The sequence below is a fragment of the Lontra canadensis genome, unplaced genomic scaffold, assembly GCF_010015895.1.
Source record: "Lontra canadensis isolate GAN:19392208 unplaced genomic scaffold, GSC_riverotter_1.0 scaffold100, whole genome shotgun sequence".
Taxonomy (NCBI): domain Eukaryota; kingdom Metazoa; phylum Chordata; class Mammalia; order Carnivora; family Mustelidae; genus Lontra; species Lontra canadensis.
Window position 1 is genome coordinate 5357702 of NW_022631094.1, and position 25413 is coordinate 5383114.

Below are 25413 nucleotides of genomic sequence, written 5' to 3' on the forward strand. Positions count from 1 at the left end.
AATTTAGAGTTGATTTTTCTCGTTAACAGAGTGACAAAAGAGGTGAGACAGAAATAAACTGCTTAAATAAATAATTCTGCACTATTATATATATTCATTAAAAAGTGACAACAACAAGCAAGGAAGTTTAAGGATTATTTCTAAATGTTGTAAATAGGGGCGCCTGGGTGGCTCAGTGGGTTAAAGCCTCTGCCATCGGCTCAGGTCATGATCCCAGGGTCCTGGGATCGAGCCCCTCATCTGGCTCTCTGCTCAGCAGGGAGCCTGCTTCCCTTCCTCTCTCTCTGCCTGCCTCTCTGCCTACTTGTGATCTGTCTGTCAAATAAATAAAATATTTTTTTAAAAAAATAAAATGTTGTAAATAGGTTACTTTAGACATTCCAGAAGGTTCAAAGCAACAAGTCTCATGTTTCCCTCCCCTTTTAAGCCAGTGAGACCCCCCACTTTCCCAACTGAGAATGTCAAGATCAAGATCTAGTCACAGAAATGTAAATGGTGAAAGGCACACAGAGAAGCAGGGGTTGATGCTGACCTGGTCCCAGTAATTCATTCTACACTGTGTTTATTCTATTTAATAGTCGTAAGGTCAAAGGTATCTCACTCATACAATCTGCCTTTCACTTTTTAACAGAAGCTGAAGTTTATTCTGTGATTATGTGGCCAGGCAAAGAGGATTTCCTATTTCCATGCTCACCACAGTCAAAAGCAGAAAGCTCTTTTCAAGGTACTTGGTTACATTTTGCTGTCAAGGACAGGTGAAGGCATATGGTTCACCTTGGCCCCACCAGGGACTGAAAAGATCCCTATCACAAACATTACTGAGCAGCACTTACCCCAAAGCCAGAGAAGTGCAAGACCTATCCTCTTCCTCAACCAGCTTATCTGTGGGGAGGCAAAGCCAGAGAGCAAGGCAGCCTGGATACATGAGTAAAAAGAGGAAGTCCGGGACACACAGCAGGTGGCTCAGAGGACAGGGATCCAGGCTGAGCTCTCGAGGTATGGGATGGTACATGTCAGCGAGGGGCCCGGAGGAAGGCAATACCAGCTGTGGACGTCTTGCTGAAGAAGCAAAGCCTGTGGGATTACTACATCCCAACTACCAAATATTTTCTATTTTATTCTTTTGAATGCCAGTTTTAACACACTAAAAAACAATCCCCCCTTCACAAGCACGTGCACATATGCCCACGCACGCACACACAGGACTAATCATCCTACATGACACACACATCTATAATTTTAAGGAAAATACTTTTATAAGATAGCTAGAAGGAATGATCAGGCTTTTACAAGTACCACTGGTCCTGGGAAAGCTGGTACTAGACTCATCTAGTCATACAAGTAGAATCCCATTTTTAATCAGCTCCATGGCACATCGAAACTATGTATTCAAAACCTCATTAAAGTGGAAGGAAGCCTACTGCCACTTCATTCAAAGTACTGCTAATTTTATTTGTAAATACAAAGCACTTAAAGAGCATAGTACTTACAAAACATCAAACCAGAACAAGTACAAATGGGGATATTCAGTAAATGGTTATGATTGATATGCCTGAATGAAATATTTTCGAATGGAAGAAAACACCAGAGCCAGGAGAAGATAACTCACTCTCCTTCCATTCCCTTAAACAAAATTACCGATCACTGATACATACAGAAATTTATATTAAAATACAGCTGGCAACTAAATGTATTGTAGTTCCCTGATTGGATCCTGAAATAGAAAGAGGACATTAGTGGGAAAGCTGGTGAAAACCAAACGAAATTCCACAGTTTAGATAAGTAACATACAGTTGGTTTCTTATTTTGAACAAATGAACCAGACAAATGAACCACGGTAAGGTAAGATGTTAGCAAAGGGGACTGGGTGAGGGGTATAAAGAACTCTGTGTTATCTTTGCAACTTTCCTACATATCTAAAATTATTTTAAAATAAAACATTTATTTTTAAAATGGAGTTAATAAATACTGGACCAAAGGTTGTTGAAGAAAAGAGGAAATAATGAACCATGACTTAAGTACTGCTGAGAGATTAGTAAGCTAAGGGTCTGATGGCCTCCTATTAATTAAATGCTGAAATCCCACAGGTGTTGTGAGAGAGGGGAAGGCAAAAACAGCAGGAACTGCACTGGGAGCAATGTACAGCCTCAGAAGTCTGTCCCAGAACTCCAGTGAACGTGACAACCCCCCTCTTGTGCTGGACCACCCCCCGCCCAGGGTGCCCTCCAAGGATCACCTTTCAGGGTTACCAATCACCAAGTCTAACTGCGGCCGTATTCCAGAAGACTCAAGAGTGAATCAGAAGGGGGCGCCTGGGTGGCTCAGTGGGTTAAAGCCTCTGCCTTCGGCTCCCGTCATGATCCCAGTGTCCTGGGATCGAGCCCCGCATCTGGCTCTCTGCTCAGCAGGGAGCCTGCTTCCTCCTCTATCTCTCTCTGCCTGCCTCTCTACCTACTTGTGATCTGTGTCTGTCAAATAAATAAATAAAATCTTAAAAAAAAAAAAAAAAAAAAAAGAGTGAACCAGAAGATTCTGACAGCTTTTCCTGAGTTTAGGAAGGCATCCTAGTACTAGGATGTTTACTCAAGTGAGAGCAGGGACCAGGAAGTCTACTATACAGTGTTCTCCTAACTTAAACCCTATAACCAAACACAAATTCTACACATACAAGGTCTCTGGACATACAGGATATTTTCAAGACCCTTGGTGGGAAATGCGCTCTTTGTTCTTTCAGAGAAATTGGAAAATGTTAAGTTACAAGGAGAGTGGACCAAGGCCTCAGAATGAGCAAATGGTAAGCACTAGAAGAAGTGGGCCCACTGGCCACCACCAGGGCTCACCTCACACACACTGGCACTGCGGGCATACTCCTGCAGAAGCAAATGGAAGGGAGGAAAGAAGCCAGATGACTTCAGCTAAAGAGAGAAAAAGAACATAAAGAGGGCAGCTAGAGAGAGCCAGCTGCCCTCCCCTCCCACCCCAAGAGGAAAAGAGAAGGAAATATGAAACCACTGCAAGAGGAAAGAGAGGGGGTTCCCGTCCTCTTGCTGCCTCTTCCAAGATTACCCCCAGTGCAAGTCAGGACTGGGAGGCAGATGCATCAGGCAGGAAAAAGCTCTAAGCTGAGTGGCAGGAGAGGACTCTAAGAGCTCTCCTAGATTCTGAGATAACAGTTAATTCAAGGAGAGACAGATGCTCTGAATGCAAAATGATAAAAAAAAAAAAAAAAAAAAACGTATCAGTGGATCTGGTCTCCCTATAAACAAATTCACCATTAGGATTCAGCTTCCTTCACAACCCAAGTATCTCAAAATCATCAGCCTTTGGAGTCAGCGGCACTAGACAACTTCCTTTGTCAATTATGACAAAGGGGAGATTTCTCATTGTTCCTGACAGGACTGTAAAAAAAGGATGCTCAGAGCTGAATTGCTCTTGCATGCCCCCCCCCACACCTCCCACTCCTTCCACCTGTCATCTCTCCAGGTCTCCACTTTCAGGTCAATCTGTTTTCAAGCTTCAAAATGTCTCCCTCACCAGCCTCTTTTATATTGTAAGAACAACAAATTATGTTCCTTTCCCTCTCCGCCTAATGATTCAAAGCCTGAATCTTTATTCTGAACCAAAAATAAATAAATAAATTGACATTGATCTTTTTTTTAGATACAGACTTCACAGAATACGAAAATCAATTAAGTCAACCAATTATACCAAGTATAATAGGTAAACAGTGCTTTAAAACATTCGAAATACGAAACTCGACTTTAAAAGTCACATTTCCGTTGAAACATCATACGTCAATAATCTAGTAGGTACATAACACAGATGTCTCAAATCAGACCCCTGAGTCCAACTTTTAACAAAACACATGGAAATACAAATGAAAAGAATTTATTTGCACAGAATTTTTTTCCCAAAAATGAATTTTATGGCTTAATGGACCTGGCCTGTTTGCAGATGGGCAGACCAACATGCAACAGCCTACCCTAATACCAGATCTCCAAACACACAGAAAAAAGTGCTGAACTTAGAAATAAGGTTACTGCCGGTGGAAAAGCCTACTGCTGTTTTCACAGGGCAGATTATAATTTTTATTTTAAAAGAAAAGAGTTTTTAAAGATTTTGTTTATTTGAGAGAGAAAGAGTAAGCAAGAGAGAGAGAGAGCACAAGCAGGGGGAGGAGCAGAGGGAGAGGCAGAAGCCGACTCCCCTCTGAGCTAGGAGTCCAACTCCATCCCAGGACACCAGGCTCATGACCCAAGCCCAAGGCAGGCACTTAACTTACTGAGTTGCCCATCTGCCCTAAAAGAAAATTCTGGATTAACAAAAATGGCTAATTCCCATTTGCATCATTTTTTGGACACCAAAAATTCTATAGTTTTGAATGGCCCTAAACATGCCTTCAGATCTGTGCATTAGTGACAGTCCCCGTGGCAGAAGAGTATAGCCATCCATAAACGGGCCAGAAACCAGATAGAACAGCCAACTGTCAGCACAGAAACTCTTCTCGTGGTATCCATGACCCTGGGGTGAAGATTCTTGGCTATCGTCCTGCATCACGCTGGAAATCAGTATGCTGTACGTGTCACTAGGAAATCTCTTCTGGTTTCACAGAAGCCAAGGAAGCACGTTCAACACAGGGAAGTGGACCAAAGTTGACTGAAATGCTTCCATCCAAACAATAAAGACTGGTTTTTGTTTTAAAAAACTCACAAGACAATTCTTCAGATTTCTAAACCATTAGGAATATAGAAGTTTACAAAACTTATTAAAGCATATAACAGAATGGCAGATTCCTAACAAGCAGGTTCAGGGACCATACTTAGTAGCCACAAAGCCTTCCCACCACACCATCCAGCACAAGCAAGAACTGCCTTTTTTAGTTTTCAAGAGGTTTTATCTTCTGCTGTCCAAATGTCCCCGTAACCACCTTGGCAGGAAGGAAACGCACGTGACACCCATGTCACTGCTGCACAGGGATTCGCTTCACCTGCTGCTACACTCGATCTCCTGCTTCCCAGTTCTTGGCTTGACGGTCCCTAAACAATCACCTCCATGGGTGATCTTCATCTCACAGATCCTACAGCCCAAATTCCCTACTCATTTTCACTCTTCCTGTCCTTAAAATGTCCAGGCACGTTATGAGTAAACTATTATCAGAAGATCCAGGATCATTACTCTGGTGTAAAAATCACAGAGAAGCTCGTCTAAACCACGTCCCACCAGGGCAGAGCAGTGTCTCCACTGCCCTCCCTCGCTGTGTGAACAGAGTGGAGCACAGGGAACTAGCAGGCTTCTTACAACCACCACTAAGGAGTGAAACTGGTGAAGGCAGAGTGTATCCCCTCCCATATTGCTTTCAGTTTTAAAAAATATATATGTATCATTTTTTAAAACCGATATTTTTGCGAGGAAGGAAACAATACAGGCCGGCCTGAATCCATAGCGAAGAGTCAAGAACCAACAACAGGGAAAAGCCACTTGCCACCAAAGAAACTGTGGCCCACATGTTCCTGCCACAGGCTCTTCACTGAAAGCGAAAGCTTTGAAGTCATACAGTCTCGGGCTCCATCCAAGCCCCTCTCAGCCATTTACTAATATCACCAGCTGAAATGTCCCCTTGTGTGAAAGGAAGGGAACACCTAAGTCACGGGGTCATAAATTCACATGCTGAAGGCCCTTGAGAATGCGATGGACTTCGTGGGTCTTCAATTAAATTTTATTAACATCTTTCCATGGTTATTTTTCCATTATGTGTCCCAACTGGGACACCTCTGGGAACTTCTGGGTTCCATGACCACGTGCTCGCAGAAAGGACCAAAGTCCTGGCAGAAGCTCACGGCAGGTCATGCGCGCGTCTGCTGCGGCCCTCCCCACCGGCACCCGCACCGAGCCAGCGGTTCTCCGAGGAACCACACACCACAACTTGTTGATAGCTTTAGTCCTCCTGTCTGCATGGCTCAGACCAGTGACCCAATTCAGCTCTGTCATCTCAGAAGAGACGGCGGTGCCACAACTCCATGCCAGCCTCTCGGATAGGCCCGGTGAACATACAACTGAGAGGACCCCGACTTCACCAGCACCTGCCACACACGGGGACACACCTCACGCCTGCCTGTCCAAACACATAGAAATCGACACTGTTTCAGACCCCGAGATCTCCTGCCAATTAACGCAGAGCACACTGCCACACAGGCAAGGGGCCAAGTCCTCCCCTATCTAAAATCTACTCTCCCGGAGCCACACAGACTTCCCAACTAGTCTTGACAGATCTTAACGTCCACCACTGCCTGACAAATGAGTGTCTGAAGTTGAAGTGACTTGTTCCATTTAACATGAAGATTCAATCTGCGTATCAGCTGTCAAAAATCAATGCCAAGGTCGAGGAGGGAACAGGAAAACAGAGCTGATCTGAGAGCGCTGGGAAGACACGTGAATGCCCATGATGGCTCTGCAGCCTGCGAGGGGCATGGCAGGCCCTCCCACCGCTGCCCTTTCGCTGCCATATATAGCAGCTGGCAAGACACCCCAGGCGCTCATGGCCGCCTGCAAAATTGCTCAGGGTGCAAGCATGTCCCTGCTAGTCCAAGAGATCCCCAGACACTCTGAGCCTGTGAAGGAAACAACAAACAGCCAGGCCTGGGCCAGTCCAGAAATCTCAGCTGCTCAGACGAGTCAACGCAAGGCCCGCTCTCACCTCTCACCCTGGTCTAATGGCTTGCCCAGGTGTCCCTTAGAAATAGTAAGAAATACAGCACAGTGATCTCAGAGTTAAAAGGCAATGAGACAGCTCTATGTCTCCTAATGTGTCCCACATCAGGGGAAGACTTGCATGTTCCATGTCAATCCGGTCATGTTTACCAGGAGCAATCCCAGCTTTAAAATGGCTTCACCGTGAAGAGGAATTCAAGAACGAGGATACTACACGAACCACCTCGAAAGTCATAAAAATTTTTAAAAGTTCATCTAATATTTGGCTGTTTATAACTACCTACCAGAACTGAAAGACTAACAGGCTCCCCCCCCCAACCCCGAGAGAAGAGACTGGAAGCTGTCTCACAGCCTGCCTTACAGCTGTTTCTGTCAGGTCCTTACAACTGCCCCGGCCCAGCCACCAAGTCGGCATGAATAAGCAGTTGTTTACCTGAATATCACTGGAATCTCTGGTTTGAACCTCTAAATTACTTGGCTTTGATAACCACTTTTAATGACATATGACAAAGAATTAGTCTTTCAAGGCAATGGTCAGAATAAGGCTAGGACTTGGGATGAGGCAAGGGCTATCTGCCTCTGAGACAAAATTTAAAGGGGTGCCAAACCTCCCTCGTCATGAGAAATATTTTTTAATTTTTTTAAAAACTCAAAGTTAATGCTAAAAATCCATGATAAATACAGTGTCAACATTTTAAATAAAAAGAGGATCACTTGAGGTTCTTAACTGATAAGAAAGAAATTTAGAAACTTTCTCAACAAATGTTCATCATAATCACAGGCCACCTGGCTCCCCACAGGGGTCAGAAGAGGGTCAGTGGGCTTCAAGAAGTAAGTGTAGCCCCCAGGAGACAGCCACTTCCCAGAGCTTGCCTCTTCACTGCAAACTTCCGCTAAGGGCTGCTGCCCCCCTCACTCCTCCCCCTCCATATAATAGGGGCCAGAGAACCAGGTGGAGGAAGCAGTGGTGAGAAGGACCCTTGGTGTCCTCCCAAGCACCCAGTCTCCATCCTGATCCCAGAAAATTAACAATAACCAACAGACCAACCTTGTCATACACAAATGAGGGGAAAAAATGGGACTCAAGAGGTAAAATTCAGAAATGAATTAATGCATGTGCTCTGAGCCCAACAATTATTGGTGTAAAGGCCTCTAAGTCCCACCCAGGGCAGTAAGCACACCCAGCAATCCTGGGATGAATTATGCTGGAAAAGGGGGCTCAGCGATCGTGGAAATGCCCACCTTCTATTTCTACATCTAAAACAAACTTTACTATGTAATTGTGGGATAGTTATTAACATTTAAAGTTTTCTAGGTAAAAAACTCTCCTCATTGGGTGCCCAAGTGGCTCAGTGGGTTAAGCCTCTGCCTTCAGCTCAGGTCATGATCTCAGGGTCCTGGGATCGAGTCCCGCATCAGGCTTTCTGCTCAGTGGGGAGCCTGCTTCCCCCTCTCTCTGTCTGCCTTTCTGCCTACTTGTGATCTCTCTCTGTCAAATAAATAAATAAAATCTTAAAAAAAAAAAAACTCTCCTCATTTATCGCCTCATGATTATTCTTCAAAAATAAAAACCTGGAGTAATAAAACAGTCCTCTCTACTATAACAGAATTTCTAACAGAATTATTTGCCCTGATTTAATAGGAATAATGTTGGGAATTCATATATGCAACATCATAAAATTTAACTTTCCCAAATACATCTAATACGTTAACATAACAGAAGTCATGTTTAACAATCATCCTGTATTATACTTTCGGTTCAAAAACTAGAGAACTAAATCTTCGCATCTTTTTTAAAAAGCAGATTACAGTTTTACAGTATGTCAGCAAATATGTCCAACAGTTTGCAAACATCGGTATTTAGCACAAAAACCCACAAATGCTCTCTATCCCAATAGGACCATGAAATGACCAAAACATTTTTCTTCAAGTACCAATGTTTCTCCCTTTTTGTTTCCCATTATAAGAAATAACTATAAAATGCATTATTAGGGTTTTTTTTTTAAATCACATTGGAGTTAGCAATTGATACATTTTACAAAGATTTGCAAGTTCCAACACAGAAGTCTTTGCTAAAGTTGTCTTTTATAGCATGGGCTGTGATCATGTGTGGTCTATAATTCCTCTAATAAGCTCCCATAAATGTTATCTTAAGCATACAAGCATCTCATTTGGGGAGACAAGAAATAGAGCCTTGAATTTCAGACTAAGGAGAAATCCCAGGCTCTTCCTCCCCCTCAAGGCTAGAGATTCCCGCACAAAATGTGCTCACCGATAAGTGATGCAGCATCACCACACAGCCCAAAGACCTGCATTCCTCCAACAGAGCCAAGAACTCCGGGGTCTGACATGTCGGAGTTGAAGCCTGCCTCTCTCACCTACAGGCTCTGTGAGACTGTGCCAATTAGCCTTACCAGTTCTCACTTTACTCTTCTATCAAAATGGGGGTAATACTGCCTACATCGTAGAATCAGTGTGCAGACGTAATCAAATAATGACACAAAACCCCTAAAATGTAATGAAATTGGGCAATAAATATCAGCGTCTATCCCATAGCAACCCTTCAAAAGTCTGTGCATTAGAGGTACTTCTCCAAGCAGCACACAGTCCTGTGATACAGGCACAGGACCCTGAGCATTTTATAAGCACTTAAGGATTAAGGATTCTTTTTTCTTTTTTTTTAAGACTTTGTTATTTATTTGACAGAGAGAGACTGCACGCACAAGGAGGGGGAAGGAACAGGAGAGAGAGAAGCAGACTCGAGAAGACGAACGCTTAACCAACTGAGCCATCCAGGTACCCCAAGATTAAGGATTTTAAAACCACCTTGTACCAAATTCAATAAAATTCATGGTGAAACATACAATTCCTTTCACTGTTTCTTCAAACTTAAAAAGAATACTGGAGAGGGGTTCCTTTTTTCCCCTACAGTAATAAAACAATCTTCTACATAACCGCCACCAGTGAACTTAGTGACCCTGTGTTTTGCAAAGGAAATAGCACAGGAGCCTCTAAGAAAAACCCCACTATCTAAAACATTTTTTTAAAGATTTTATTTATTGATTTGTCAGAAAGAGAGAGAGATCGCGAGCAGGGGGAATGGCAGGCCAACAGAGAAGCAGGCTCCACGCTAAGCAGAAAGCCCAAAGCAGAACTCAATCCCAGGTCCCTGAAAGGCAGATGCATAACTGACTGAGTCACCCAGTCATTTTCTTAATACTATTTTCAAAATTGACAAAATTAGTGGCAATGTAATTGACCTCTAAAACCATGTTAGTCAAATGTCTCAAATTTATGTTTCTAATTTTTTTGTCTTTTTATTATGAAGATTTTGATTAATCTATTTGACATAGAGAGAGAGAGAGAGAAAGTACAAGTAGGCAGAGCAGCAGGCAGAGGGAGAGGGAGAAGCAGGCTTTCCGCTGAGCAGGGAGCCAAATGCAGGGCTTGATCCCAGGACGCTGGGATCACCACCTGAGCCGAAGGCAGAGGCTTAACTGACTGAGCTACCCAGGTGCCCCGTGAAATTTAGATTTCTAAAAACATTTGCAAATATGCCCAGAAGTAGCCCAAATTTTAGCTGGCTTTATATAAACTAGAGAAAAATTACAAACATCTCAAATAAAAACTACAAACTTTACTGACTGAACTATTAAAAAGTCAGCAGATTATGAAAGAACTCAGAAAACCAGCTATCTAACGTACCCAACTTCCTTTCTACGTTAAGCATTAGATCTTCAGGAATCTCCTCTGAAAAACAGGAATTTATTTACTTTTATCAATGAGTCAATGGAAATTAACTTACGAAACAATAAGTTTCTGACATTTTTACTGAATAGGAACCATATCCTACTTTAGATAGAAGGAGAATAATCCTTAGCTTTCACTAATATTATGACAATCTATTCACTTGAAATTGATGTTTCCACTGTTTACATTCTCTGACTAGTTTGGGGGTGTTTCCCTTTAAAAAATAGGAAAGGGGACAAGAACATCACCTGAGCCAAGATTCTAAAGCAGCTCCAGCAACTGGGTGTGCCTGTGGCTACAGAGGGCAGAGAAGACGCCAGAAAAAGACACTATCTCTGGGGACAACTAGGGTGCCAATTCCTTTTCAACGTGGACTTTTTTTCTTCAAGATCTATCGCTAATCCAAAGCTTGCATGGTTTTCAGAGGTATTTCCTCCTTTAAAAGCCCAAAAGCTAAACACTGGGAGCTACGAATGCAAAGTCAAATCTCCTAGTAGTTAACTTCACTGCCTCCTCCATCACTCAACTAAAAGTGAAAATGTTCATGTCATGTTTCCTCCTTTCTAAGATTCTCACTGAGGGAATGATACCTGGCCAACTCCCTCAAACTGAGTTCCAGAAAGGTGGCATTAGGGTAAGGAGTGCGGGGCTCAAACAGGTGGCCCTGGCTCTTCTCAGAACACCTTCTTCCCCATACCCAAAGCAGTTACTTTCATCATATGTTCATCATTACCAGGCCTCCCCACAGGAGCTCACTTAATCAAAGCTTCCATGACTAACGATGACTGAAAAGCCACTTGGGGAAGATGTTGAAACACGTCCGTAACGCAGTGTGTGAAAGAACATGAGTTACAAAACCAGCTTTTATAGGACGGCTCTGCAGCAGACTGCCTCAGCATCTATTCCTAAAGCCCTCTGTCCTTTGCCGGCTTTACCTAAGGTGGCTGGACCAGCTAACATCTCATACTCACTGTTCGGGGATCCCCTGGGCCTGGGCATGGAAGAGCAGCAGGTAGAGGACAGGAACAGATACAAGGGTACCACCTCTGTATCCATTTCCTGTCTTGCACATCATGGGAAATGCAGACCATGTGGGCCAAGGCGCCGAAGGCAGCAGCCATACAAAGGGTGTTTGCCACATCTCAGCCACCAGAACCCCTCCACGCTGCTCTCTGCCACAGCACAACCTCCCCTCAAAACTACTCCCTCTTCCTCCTCTGCAAATACTCCACACCTCGAATTGATCAGAGCTGCCCTGCATCCTGCTTGTAGTAGCTGACGTGTATCAAACTTGCTTCAAGTAGCTGAGAAGCTTCTCCACCCCCTCTAATAACAGAATGCAGCTCAGCTCCTCCACAATACTGGCCAAAGCCACAACGAGCAGTGACTTCTTTCATCCATTAATACGTACCTAAGCACCTGCTCAGGGCCAGTCACTGTTGTAGGTACATGGAATGCAGCAGTGAAGGTGGACCAAGTAGCCTTCTTCTAAATCCTTTGACAATCCTTCAACAAGCCTCTATGACACAGTGACATCACGCAGGCTTCTACAGCATTGATCACTAAGGGTTTTCCCTTCCACAATTTATAGAGAACATGTCACAGGCCAATCATGAAAGAATGTTTTCCTCCTTGTCTTCATGGCATCTGTCAGAACACTGGGCCTGACACAAAATGATCATTAAACACTAACACTACCTGAATCACCAGAGAGCCCCACAACATCAGCTGTAGCCCATTAATTTTCATCCATTAGATTTTCCCATTATTTACCCCTCACAAACTCTAGTCCTGTTCTCTTCTTCCTCCCATGTACTTTTGTTTTTAATTTATTTTCTTTCTCTGTTTCCAAAATTGTAACAGTTACATGTTTTTTGCAGTAGACCTTGAAATCCTTATACCAAAAACATTATTATGTAGTCTAGCATATAGTTAGCTAGATTCTCATTAACACCACTATTAATTAACATTTTTCTGGAAGTGCCAGCCAGTGCAACTAAACAGAGAAGTAAGTAAATATCTGCCATAAACACAGAAAGGAGACAAGCTGATCATTATTTGCATATGATAAAATTGCATACCTGGCAAATGCAACAGAACAACTTGAATTACTATAAAACTTCAGGGGCGCCTGGGTGGCTCAGTCAGTTAAGCATCCAACTCTTGGTTTTAGCTCAGGGTCACGGGATTGAGTCCTACACTGGATTCCACTCGCAGTGGGGAGTCTGCTTGGGACTCTGTCCCTCTGCCCCTCCTCCTCTCTCTCTCAAATAAATACTTCTTAAAACAAACAAACAAAAACAAACAAACAAACAAAAAAAAAAAACACCATGACCAAGTGGGATTTATTCCTGGGCTGCAGGGGTGGTTAAATATCTACAAATCAATCATGTGATATATAACATTAATTTTTAAAAAGGATAAGAACTATATGATCCTCTCAACAGATGCAGAAACAGCATTTGACAAAATAGAGCATCCTTGCTTGATTAAAACTCTCTGCTATATGAGGACAGAGGGAACATACCTCCATATCATAAAAGCCATATACAAAAAACCCACAGTGAATATCATCTTCAACAGGGAAAAACTGAAAGCTTTTCCCCTAAGGTCAGGAACATGACAGGATGTCCACTCTCACCACTGTTGTTCAACACAGCGGTGAGTCCTAGCCACATTGGAAGTCCTAGCTTCAGCAGACAACAAAAAGAAATAAAAGACATCCAAATCGCCAAGAAGTCAAATTTTCACTCTTCAGAGATGACAGGATACTCTACACAGAAAGCCCAAAAGACTGTACCAAAAACTTGCTAGAACTGTGTGTCAGTCCTGTATGGAATTCAGCAAAGTTGCAGGATACAAAATCAATGCAGAGAAGTCAGTGCATTTCTATTACATTAGTAATGAGGCAAAAGAAAGAGAAATCAAGGAATCAATCCCATCTACAATTGCACCAAAAACCGTCAGATACCTAGGAATAAACCTAACCAAAGAGGTAATGGATCTGTACTCTGAAAATTATAGAACAGGAAGAAAAGAAGGAAAGAAGGAAGGTTAGTTGGTAGGTTGGTTGGTTGATTCCTTCCCTGCTCATGGATTGGAAGAACAAATATTATTAAAATGTCTATGCAACCCAGAGCAATCTACACATGGAATTCAATACAACTCCTATCAAAATACCACTAGCATTCTTCGTAAGAGCTGGAACAAATAATCCTAAAATCTGCGTGGAACTACAGAAGACTTCAAATAGCAAAGAAATGTTGAAAAAGAAAACCAAAGCTGGAGGCAACACAATTCCGGACTTCAAGCTCTATTATAAAGATACAGTCATCAAAACAATATGGTACTGACACAAAACAGACACATGGATCAATGGAACAGAACAGAGAATCCAGAAATGGACCCTTAATTCTACAGTCAACTAATATTTTACAAAGCAAGGAAGAATGCCCAATGGAAAAAAGTCTCTTCAACAAAAGGTGTTGGGAAAACTGGACAGCAACATGCAGAAGAACCAAACTGGACCATTCTCTTACACCACACACGAAAATAAACTCAAAATGGATGAAAGACCATGTAAGACAGAAATCCATCAAAATCCTAGAGGAGAACACAGGCAGCAACCTCTCTGACCTTGGCCACAGCAACTTACTAGACATGTCTCTAAAGGCAAGGGACACAAAAGCAAAAATGAACTATTGGGACCTCATCAGGATAAAAACCTTTTGCATAGCAAAGGAAACAGTCAACAAAACCAAAAGACAACCAACGGAATGGGAGAAAAATGTTTGTAAATGACATCAGATAAAGTGCTAGTATCCAAAATCTATAAAGAACTTATCAAACTCAACACCCAAAGAACAAATAATCCAATGAAGAAATGGGCAGAAGACAAAACAGACATTTCTGCAAAGACAACCAAGTGACCAACAGACACATGAAAAAAGTGCTCAATGTCAGCTGGCATCAGGGAAATACAAATCAAAACCTCAATGAGATATCACCTGACACCAGTCGGAATGGATAAAATTAACAAGTCAGGAACCGATAGATGCTGGCGAGGATGCAGAGAAAGGGGGCTATTGGAGGGAATGCAAGCTGGGGCAGCCACTCTGGAAAATAGTATGGAGGTTCCTCAAAAAGTTGAAAATAGAGCTACCCTATATGACCCTGCAATGGCACTACTGGGTATCTACCCCAAAGATACAAATGTAGTGATCTGAAGGGGCACATGCACTTCAGTGTTTATAGCAGCAATGTCCACAACAGCCAAAATATGGATAGAGCCCAGAAGTATGTCAACAGATTAATGGAACACAGAAAAAGAGTCCAACAGATCTTAATTTATGGAATATTTGGCATTTCAAGCAAAAGCATAAAGGAGTGATTATTAAAAAGAAAAATGGCCCAGCATCTCCATTCTACAAAGCTACAGTCATACTTGTAGTATCACTGAAATTGGAATTATCTCTCAATTTCTCTATCCTCTCTTCTCTCTCTCTCTCTCTGACACACACACACACCCCTTACCTAAAAGCCTAGAAGGAAGGCTATGCAGAAGACTGCTACCATGTTTACACTTGGAGGAGAGGAGCTGGGGGCAAGGAGCCTTTATGTCTTGTCTGTACTGATTGTCTAAATGTTTATACACTTTTTATGTCAATATGGATTACTCCTGAGAGTGACTGATGTTAAGAATCATTTTTCTTATTTATACTTATTTGTACTGTAAACTAGAGGTGGGAGGCACACAGAGAAGCATAGACTTTGCCATCAGACAAAAACAGGCTCAAAACCCATTGCTTCTGTGCACTGCTGACATGATCTTGGAGAAGTCTCCCATAAATCCATCCCTTCATCTGCAAAACGAGGATGATACCTTCACTCAGTTGTTGGTAAGTATTAATGGCAAGAAATATACTCAGCCTCACACCTGGTGCGTAATTACCTAATAAATGGAAGTGGTTGCTGTGTTGATGATGGCTACAGTCAAAACAACAAGGCCACCTCGAATCCACATGTAAGACAAGAAGTGAAGTTGGTTATACATTGGAGACATGCAGTTCTCCTAATCTGTTAATCTATACTGTTCCCAATAGACTACATTTTAGTCATATTTTCTTAGAGAACAGCAATTTATTTTTGTGAAAGATTTTTCTGTGGGACAAGAAAAATCCAGCTCTTAAGGTGCCCGTAAATTAGAACGTACCAGTGGGGATGAGCTAACCAGTATAGAACACCAAAATCTTCTAATCACAGTTAGCAGAAGTGTATCATAGGCCATCTCCCTTCCATCCCAAATTCAAATAAGGCAACTTGAAAAGAAAATTCAAGTCAGCATCTTGTCGGCATTCCCAGCTTGGCAGGAAGCACAGGTTAACATAAATGAGCCCTTTTTATTATTTATTTGGTAGGCTTTCAGGAAAAGTCATTTAAATGCCCCCTGAAACCACAGCAAAAGCTAATAAACTCTTGGGGAAAAAAAGAATAATAATAATAACGTGTGTGTGAGAGAGAGAGAGAGAGAGGCTAAGTTGGAGCTGACTCATAAGACCAATCGTGAAAACTGAGAGCATTTTCATGTGATCAGTGTAATCACCTACATCATATAATCAAATACTGACTGCACCTCAATTCAGTGGAATCTCTTTACAAAATAGTAAACAAAACACAAGTGCCCCATCAAGCATGCAATGACTTACAACAGACAGCTGTCCTTAATCAGAATGGGGATGCTCTTAGCCGTCACACAACTGAAACTACAAGACTGGTATTCAGTAACTGCCAAAAGACAGCGGTTGCTCTCTCCATTTGCAGAGCCAGGGGCTCAGAGAACACCTCAACCAAACTCTTTTGTCTGGAAGATTATCCTTACTATACCAAAGTATTAACAGGGATTGGTCTCAAGTCAGAGTGGAAATTCTTTCTTCTATCACTACCTATTTTTGCAAATGTTCCATTGCGGGATGTCTCTGAAAACAGCCAGAACGGCACATAAGCCCCTCCTCAGTACACTGCGTCAGCCCGCTGGGGTCTCCAACCCCGGGGGGTACCTCCCCAGGGCCAGCCCTCCCAGAATCGGCCCAGTTTACCAGAACTGGGCATGCAGACAAATCCTCTCTTCTTCACACACACCCAACTGAGGAGTGGAACCGGATGACACACTACCCACAACCCAAGAGCACTTGGACGGACACAAGGAAAAAACAACCCAAAAGCCCAAGACACCCTGGGAGAAGCTGGCAGCCATCCTCCAGGCAAACCTCGAAGAATGGGTGAATCGATGCTAACCGTGAACCCACCCAGTGCCACAGCTAACTAAACACAGCAGGGCATTTTACCTTTAAAGTCCTCTGATATAAGACCAGATCACCACAAGGAGAACCTTGGAACATAGCCATCTAAAATGTCAAAAGCACAAACGAATAGTTCTAAGATCTTACCAAATGGAGAGGTAAGGAACACAGAAAGTAACTCATTCTCTGGCTAAATAATACAACTTTACATTTCACTGCTGCCTGTCAAAATACCAACTGCAATAAAAGTAAATATTTCACTATTTAAAATATTTGCAATAGGATACCAGTCAGAGCATGATGAATTTTTAGCAGAGGATTTGAAGCAAAGTTTTAGACCAAGACTGAAAGGCTAAAAAGAAATTTTTTATTTCCCATTAGTTGGTAGTAAGTTTTCTCTCCTCCCCCTCCCTTAAACTTAACCCATTTGAATGAAATACACACAACGGTTATTTCACACCATAAAATACGAGCTTTCTTGAAAACGGTTAAAGCATTCTTTTAAACCACGTGGACTTCCCTACATGGGCACTTTTAGTTTCCAACCTACAACATGCTCTGCTAATCAATGTGATCTGGGCTGAACTCCTTGGCAGAACCCTGCATCCAAACACAAAATTATTTCATCCATCCCTTCTCAGTGTGCCTACTTGTTTCCACAACCATTATCTTAGTTTTGGTTCCTGAGACCCCTGACTGCTGCCCAAAAAGAGAGAATGCCTTCCCAGCCCATCCTCGCGGGGTATGGGAGATAGTGGCGGGCACTCTGGGCATTCCAATGCTTGATTAATAAAATCCGAGAGGACATTCACTCAGAATCCTTACCTATCCCTAGACCAGCAAATCCAGTACCGAGAGAAGCAGAGAATCACAGGAGAGCACGCTGCGGGAAAGCAGGGCCACAAAAGGGATCTGAAAGTGTCGGGGGAAGATGGGGGGGGGTGGGAAAGGAGTAAAAACAGACTTAAAGAGCAAATATTCCTAATCTAGGATGCATTAGAAAGTGTCTGGAAATAGGAGCACTTGTTAGGTTTATGGCATGTTAACAAAAACAAACATGGCCACATTTATAATGAAAACCTTTGAAGGTGGCTTCTCAATCGCACTGTTTTTTTATGATATTGTAGTAAAAAAAAAAGTTGTTGTAGGAAAGAGAGCATATAGGTTGGTTTTTTGTTTGTTTGTTTTTGTTTGTTTGTTTGTTTTTATGTTGCTGGGTCATCAATCTATTGAGAAATAACGAGCATCTGTTCAGGGGACCAATAAAAACTCTTCCAAGTTATAACGGTTGTTTCTACAACCCCTGCCTTAGATGACATCTCATATCTTGTTCCTTACCTCCCAAAATAAGCCAAGTTCCTTAAAACAAAGACCATACTTTATAGCTACCTATTTTCTATGCATCTACATGGATACACATGACATACTCAAATACCTTATTTGTAATAAAGCATATTTTATTACAATGAATCTGTCCTTTTCATATCACATACACCCATGTTAAAAGTCACTGATTTCAAAATCCAGCAAACTTTCTTTTTTCATCTTCTACTAATATCTATAAATTCTAGACTTCCCTGAACAAATTAAATAGGCCAAACGTAAACCACACCAACTTTCAAAAGTTATTTCAGATTGTGGTAGGTTACAGACAGTCCCCTGACTTAAACTACACCCAAACATCTCACTACAAATACTCACAGAAAGAACCTACCTCCTTTTAATAAATGACACTCACGAGTAGCTAGACACACTTCAAATACGTCAAAGATTTCAACAGGGAGGAGAATCCGGGTGGTGGGAGCAAATACTCCCACCGTCTACTGCAGACATGGCGGGACCCCATGCAGGACATCCCTCGAGCTCATGAACCAATTGAGAATGTCAATCAAGGTGGCACTGTCAATTCCCCAAGGTCCTTCAAACAAGCACACTGGGCCAAAAGCAAAAGTTTTCAGAGGCAAAGAAGGGACTGTTTCGGTAATAACTGCTGGGCCCAGCACAACAGGCCAGGTACCTGGGCACCTGACACAGGAAGTCCTCCCTTCGTGAGGCACACCTGGCAATTCGTGAGGCCGTAATTGGGAAATCGGTACTATGATCCAGACCTGCATCTTTGGTGATAACAGACAACCTAATATGACCTCTGAGGTCAGCATCTGTGAGTATTTCTTAGCAATTTTCTAAACAAATGATTCCTGAGAATAGTCCTTCCTCAAGGAGGTGGATAAGAATTGGCATTAAAATGAGAACGGAGGGGCACCTGGGTGGCTCAGTGGGTTAAGCCTCTGCCTTCAACTCAGGTCATGATCCCAGGGTCCTGGGAGTGAGCCCTGAATCAGGCTCCCTGCTCAGGCGGGGAGCCTGTTTCCCCCTCTCTCTCTCTGCCTGCCTCTCCGCCTATTTGTGATCTCTGTCAAATAAATAAATAAAATCTTAAGAAAAAAAAAAATTAGAACAGAGACGAAGGATGAGAAAAAACAAACATTCCACCCTAAACATGTACAACATGCTTTCTTGCATTCTTCCCTTTCTGTCCCGATTACCTAATTACAGAACAGAAAAAAATGATGACAATGCAGAGATCCAACAGTCATGAATCTCAAGACTGGAGACCAGCTGTGTTCACCTGCCTCAAAGAGAAGAGTCAGAATTATGTTCACTGGCTCCTCCTGGAGACTGCGAGCTTCCCCACATTCAAGGAGATGATCCAGGTCAGTCATCGTGGGCTCAGAGGGGAGCACCTAATTCACAATAAGATGTTACATAAGACTGCCAGAGGGACAAGGCTCTCACCTGGACCGATGGCCCCGTACAGGCAGGAAGTATTCCTCACTCGCCTTACTGTCCCCACTCACCACCACCAAATCCACTTTTTTAAGATAATTTCTATCCCTTTAAACCAATAAAATGTTCATAGGGCAAAGCTGTTAGTTTCTGGAGAGCTGTCAAGGTAAAAAGGTAGATGGAACAGTTCTAGTAGATTCTCATCTATTTCTTTCTCCTCTCAAAATTTTATTCTTCTACTTAACTTTCCACATGAATCTTCCAAGTTTTAGACTCAAGTCACAAAAAGGTACTGCAATTCTCCCAAAAGGAGCCTTCTAAACAAGACGAATGATATAATTTCTCAAATATTTGTAAAAGAAAATATCTCTTTGATTCCTCTAGTGTACAGAATTTCTTTGTGTGGGGGGGGCAACTAAAGCCATTTCTGAAGTCTGTGATATTATTTTGAATCCTTTACTTTTAAGCTTTTGTTTATATTAAACTTCCTCGGTTCTAAAATACATTATTTCCAAGATATCTGCATGATCGATTCAAATACAGTGATCACGAATGAACTTTATAGTTAATTTCCAGTCACAACTAAAAAAAAAAAAAAATTACAGTTTGCATTAAATAAAATCTTTTAAAGCGGGGAGGGGGAGGGTGGGGAGCACCCGAATGGCTCAGTTGGTTAAGCAGCTGCCTTTGGTTCATGTCATGATCCCAGGGTCCTGGGATGGAGCCCTACATCAGGCTCCCGCTCCGTGGAGAGCCTGCTTCTCTCTCTCCCTCTGCCTGCCACTCTGCCTATTTGTGCTCTCTCGCTCTCTCTGTCAAATAAATTTAAAAAAAAAAAATCTTTAAAACAAAATTACAGTTTGCACCCTCATGTAACACAATATCTGGTGAATAAAATTCACAAAAGCAGTGAGCGCACACACACACACACATCTACCTGTCTCCTCATCCATTAGCTGAAACAATGAAATCATCTCTAAGAAAACAGTATCTCCTGAAAATCACTGCAAACTCCTCCCTCCAGACAAACTAGGACCATGCCCAAGATCCGTATCCCCAGTTAACCTTGTTAAGAGACACATTTTTCTGGCAACTATTATAAAATACCAAATAAATGATGACTCATTTTGCCCTCCCATTGGAAGAACTTCACGGCTGATGGTGCTTCATGATGTTGTTCTAAAATACTCCCTTTTGGGCCGCCTGGGTGGCTCAGTGGGTTAAGCGACTGCCCTCAGATCAGGTCATGATCCTGGAGTCTCGGGATGGAGTCCCTGCATCAGGCTCCCTGCTTGGGAGGGGGAGTCTGCTTCTCCCTCTGACCCTCCCCCTTCTCATGCTCTCTCTCTCTCTCTCATCCTCTCTCTCTCTCAAATAAATAAATAAAATCTTAAAAATAAATAGATAGATAAAACACTCCCTTTTAAGAAAAAGCTGCCTATTCAGACATGGAATTTTGAGACATGAAATTTCATTTCCTGAACCAATCTCCTTATTGGCAACTCAGTGATAAGCCCACCTTTGATCTTTACTTCTAAGCTGCATCCATCCTGACCCCTTCATAAGCACTTGCTGTTTCTCTATTGCCCAAAATCTACCTAAACTACGAAATGCTGGAAAATGCTACAAGCACCTACCTGGGCCACTTGACAGATCCTCATACAATGAGGGCTCAGCACGGATGTGGGAAAAGCTCAGCTTGGAAATGTCTGAATAAAATTCTTATATCCCACCATTTCTGAGTATCTACCAATTACCCGACCCTGTGCTAGATGCTATTTCCTAATCTCTTCAAGAAAAGTGGTATTCTCCCCCATTTGACAGAGCAGAAAGCCCAGGTTCAGAGAGATGAAGTAATTCCTCCAAGTACCACAGCTTCTACAGCTAGAAAGTGGCAGAGCATCCTCCCAAGCCCTCTCTACCACACGGCACGTCTACATCTCATAATGAACTGCAGGAGAGTCCCGCTGAAATAAAACCATTAGGGGAGCCCGGCGAATTTTAAGAGAGTCACTGTTTTACCTGCAATTTCCTTTTTCCTCTATCGCGTCATGGTCTCTACACAACTACACCTCATTATGAGTCATGTTCTAGCTGGGGCAGTCAAGCACTAGGGACCTGCTATAATGCTGGGAGCATCAAGTTTGGATTAATTTCACTGTTACTCATTCACAGGAAGAAAAAAAAAATATGTAGGAACAGTTTCTACCTAAAAATAGCTTCTCTTCTAGCAAGAACTGGAGATCCAGACCCACCCCCTGGAAAGGCACACCTTGAACCTTGGGGAATTTAAGTTGGGTGACAAAGGTGGCTTAACAATGCTGGAAATCCCCCATTGTACAAACTGTAATGGGTGTGACCGAAACAGCGACATCGAGTCATGATAGAAGGCTATGTCAGACAGAATAGGTTATGCAAACAAAGGACAAACTGAAGACAATTTTTGATAGTCAATGTTGCCCAAGAGGAGCAGAAAGGGGAAAAAAAAAAAAGAAAGAAAAGCTATAGAATCATAGGCACTGATGATAAAGGAAAACCAAAATAAATGAAGAGTTTAATTCACTGAATTTAAATTTTAAAAAATTCAGAAAAAGAAGAGAAAGCACTACTGCTTTCATTAACCAAAACTCAATATAGAAAACAGAAATAATTCAATGATCACTGAATATTAAAAATGTAACTATTCTTTTTTCATAGGAAACCAAAGAAATATACTACTGCATAGAAAAGTACCACAGCATAGGTTTGGCAGAGGATTTTAGTTGCACTTATAAATCTCTGAACTTAGGACCTAACGGGTCCTATCACCTTCAAAGAAAAACTGTATATAAATTTAATCAATTATCTACCAGATACAATGTACTCCAGACTGTTTCACCAAGCACACCGATGAAGAATATCACATCATGGTTAGAATTGTCCAGATTATTTTCACAAGCAATTGTCGTATGTCAGCATCTCGGAAAAAAAAGGGAAAATAAACTTCTAGAACTTTCTGCCTCAAACATTCCACTTAAGGGTGATACACTTAGCAATAATACATTACAATTTAAAGTAAGTGAAAAATCTGTCTAGAAAAATTATCAGTATAAAAAAAGAAATGAGAGAAGTTGATTTAGGGGCAGCCTAACACCCCTCACCCAAGACCAAGGCAAAACTCTCCTGAGCAAGCAACACTGTAAGCACAAAAAGTCAGCCAGCGCAACAATGCTGAGGTAAAAACTAACATTAAATAGGATTATGGCAGGGGTGCCCAGGTGACTCAGTGGGTTGAGCACCTGACTCTTGATTTTGGCTCAGGTCAGGATCTAAGTGTCACAGGATCGAGCCCCATATCGGGCTCCACGCTGAGTGGGGAGTCTGCTTGAGGTTCTCTCTCTCTCTAGTCTGCCCCTTCCCGAGGCATGTGTGCACACTCTCTCTCTGTAAATAAACTTTAAAAAAAAAAAGAGGATTACAGCATGAAGGCTCACCCACAGTGGCAATTCACAAGTCATTTATGTGCATAAGAAATAAGAGAGAGAACAAATGTGTGGTTTAATGTTCTAATATAGCAAGACACTCTGCATATACCACTGAGCTTTCCTCTTTCCCTTTAAAGATCAGCTCAGAACATTAATGAATTTAGAAAATTCTTCATTTTCTTTAGAGCAAGAATTCTTTATTCAGTTTCACAAACACAGCTTCAGCTATCAAAATCCTGTATGCAGCCATGAGGTATTCAGGTCTCAACCAGTTTACTATACTTCCAAATTTTAGTAAACTATGTAGGTAAATTTAACGTGGTAGGCAACCTTTAAAATGTCCCCCATGATCTCCATTTTCTGGTTTTCAGGCCCCTGTGTAACCCGGTCCCCTTGATCTACCCCTAATGAGTACTATACAGCAGAAGTGATGAGATACCACTTTCAAATTACGTTAAAGAAACTCTGTGGTTTCTATCTGGGGGACTCAGCGGCTCTCCCAGATTATGATGAGGAACAGAGGCCTCCTGCCAACAGCCACAGAAGTAGGCTTGAAAGCAGAGTCCCCAAACCCCACTTGAGCCTTCAGATGATTGCAAACTCATAACACAGTGAGCCAGAGACTCCCCGCCAAGCCACACCTGAAGCCCGGGCCCACCAAAACTATGTTAAGAAGTACGTGGGATTGTAAAAAAAAATAAAAATAAATAACAACAACAATAATAATAATAACAAAAGAAGTGTCCAGGTGTGTCAATATAAAAAAAAGTTTTGTAAAAACAAAAAACTAAGTTTGGGAATAACCTCTATATTGCAATAGATAAATTAAATAAGCAATATACTCATTTTTACATAACAGTCTGTCATGAAAGATGTAACATTTGGGCACAAGGTTCAACCAACCCTTAAAAGAAAAGACATAAATGCATTCAAGTAGCTAGCCTTACTGAAAACAAAAAGAACCCTATTTAGATTTATAATTTTTCAAAGAAACAAAAAGATCAGATGTGTATCTTCTGATAGTTTAAAATTAAACAATTTGCAGTTATTATATTTCAACTCTAAAAAAAAAGATCAGTGAAACGTTTTAGAAATATAGCCAAATTATAAAATCCTAGATTTCATGGGGCGCCTGGTTGGTTCAGTGGTTTAAGTCTCCACCTTCCGCTCAGGTCATGATCTCAGGGTCCTGGGATCCAGCCCCGCGTCAGACCCCCTGTTCAGTGTCTGCCTGCCTCTCTGCCTGCTTGTGATCTCTGTCTGTCAAATAAATAGATAGATAAATAGATAGATAGATAGATAGATTTTTTTTTTTAATCCTGGGAGATTTCCAAAGGTAAACTAATGGCACAGTTCTACTAATTCACATGAAATGAGTCCAGCATTTCTCCCATGACACTCAAATGAGGAAAACTTCCCTGAAGAATCAAGGTTAAGCAAAGACAAATGCTCTCCTACCATATCTTTGTTCTTCTTTGTTCTTCTCCAAAGAAAGACTATTGCTTTCTTTTTTTTTTTTTTTTTTTTAAGATTTTATTTGTCAGAGAGACACAGCAAGAGACAGAACACAAGCAGGTGGAGTGGGAGAGGGAGAAGCAGACTTCCCGTGGAGCAGGGAGCCTGATGCCGGGCTCCATCCCAGGACCCTGGGATCAGGACCTGAGCTGAAGGCAGATGCTTAACAACTGAGCCACCCAAGCGCAAAAGGCTATTGCTTTCTATTTAAGAAAAAGATAAGTGCTAAAGCAACAAAGCATTGTCGCTAAAAACACAATGTATGTCATGATAAAGGAGCCAGGGAGGAAGATGTCCCAAGGACAGGGTTTGAAAAAGTGCCTCCACACATATAAGGAGCTTTATATGTGCTGCTTGAGAACCCATGAAACTTACTTACAAAACATATGTACACACACCCCAAAAGAGAATTCCATTTCACTTAACAAGGCAATTTTGATATCTTAATTTGGACTCATACTTTAACGGCACTGAAACAAGTTCATCTTTAAAAGAGAATATATTAAAAACAGAAACCTCAACTTCTGCTTCCAACCCTGACGGTAATCCAGTTCGGCCCTATAACAGATTCAGGTCCCAAAACCCTGTAACAATCAGCAACATATTTTACTAAACATTTTAGAATTGTTTAAAGTTTCTTTCTATATATATGATGCTAACTACTTGACCAAAAAAATCTCCTGTTTCACAAAGTGGCTTTGACATTTTGGAGACTGGGGGCAGGAAAGAATGATTTTGTTGCTGGTGAAGAAACCCTAGCTATTCACCCTGGGACTGGCAGGGCTCTACACTCAACAGAGAAGAAAGCCCTAAAGAGGACTTCTACAGCTCTTGCATCTATTAAGTAGTAAATCTTCCAGCTACCACTCAAAGCACTCAATTTGTTTCCT

General features: G+C 41.9%; 1 protein-coding gene across 16 annotated transcripts in view; it reads right to left on the reverse strand.

Moving 5' to 3' along the window:
• The window catches only part of PARD3 (par-3 family cell polarity regulator), a 649759-nt gene that overhangs the window by 574727 nt on the left and 49619 nt on the right, over nucleotides 1–25413 (reverse strand). The window lies entirely within an intron of this gene.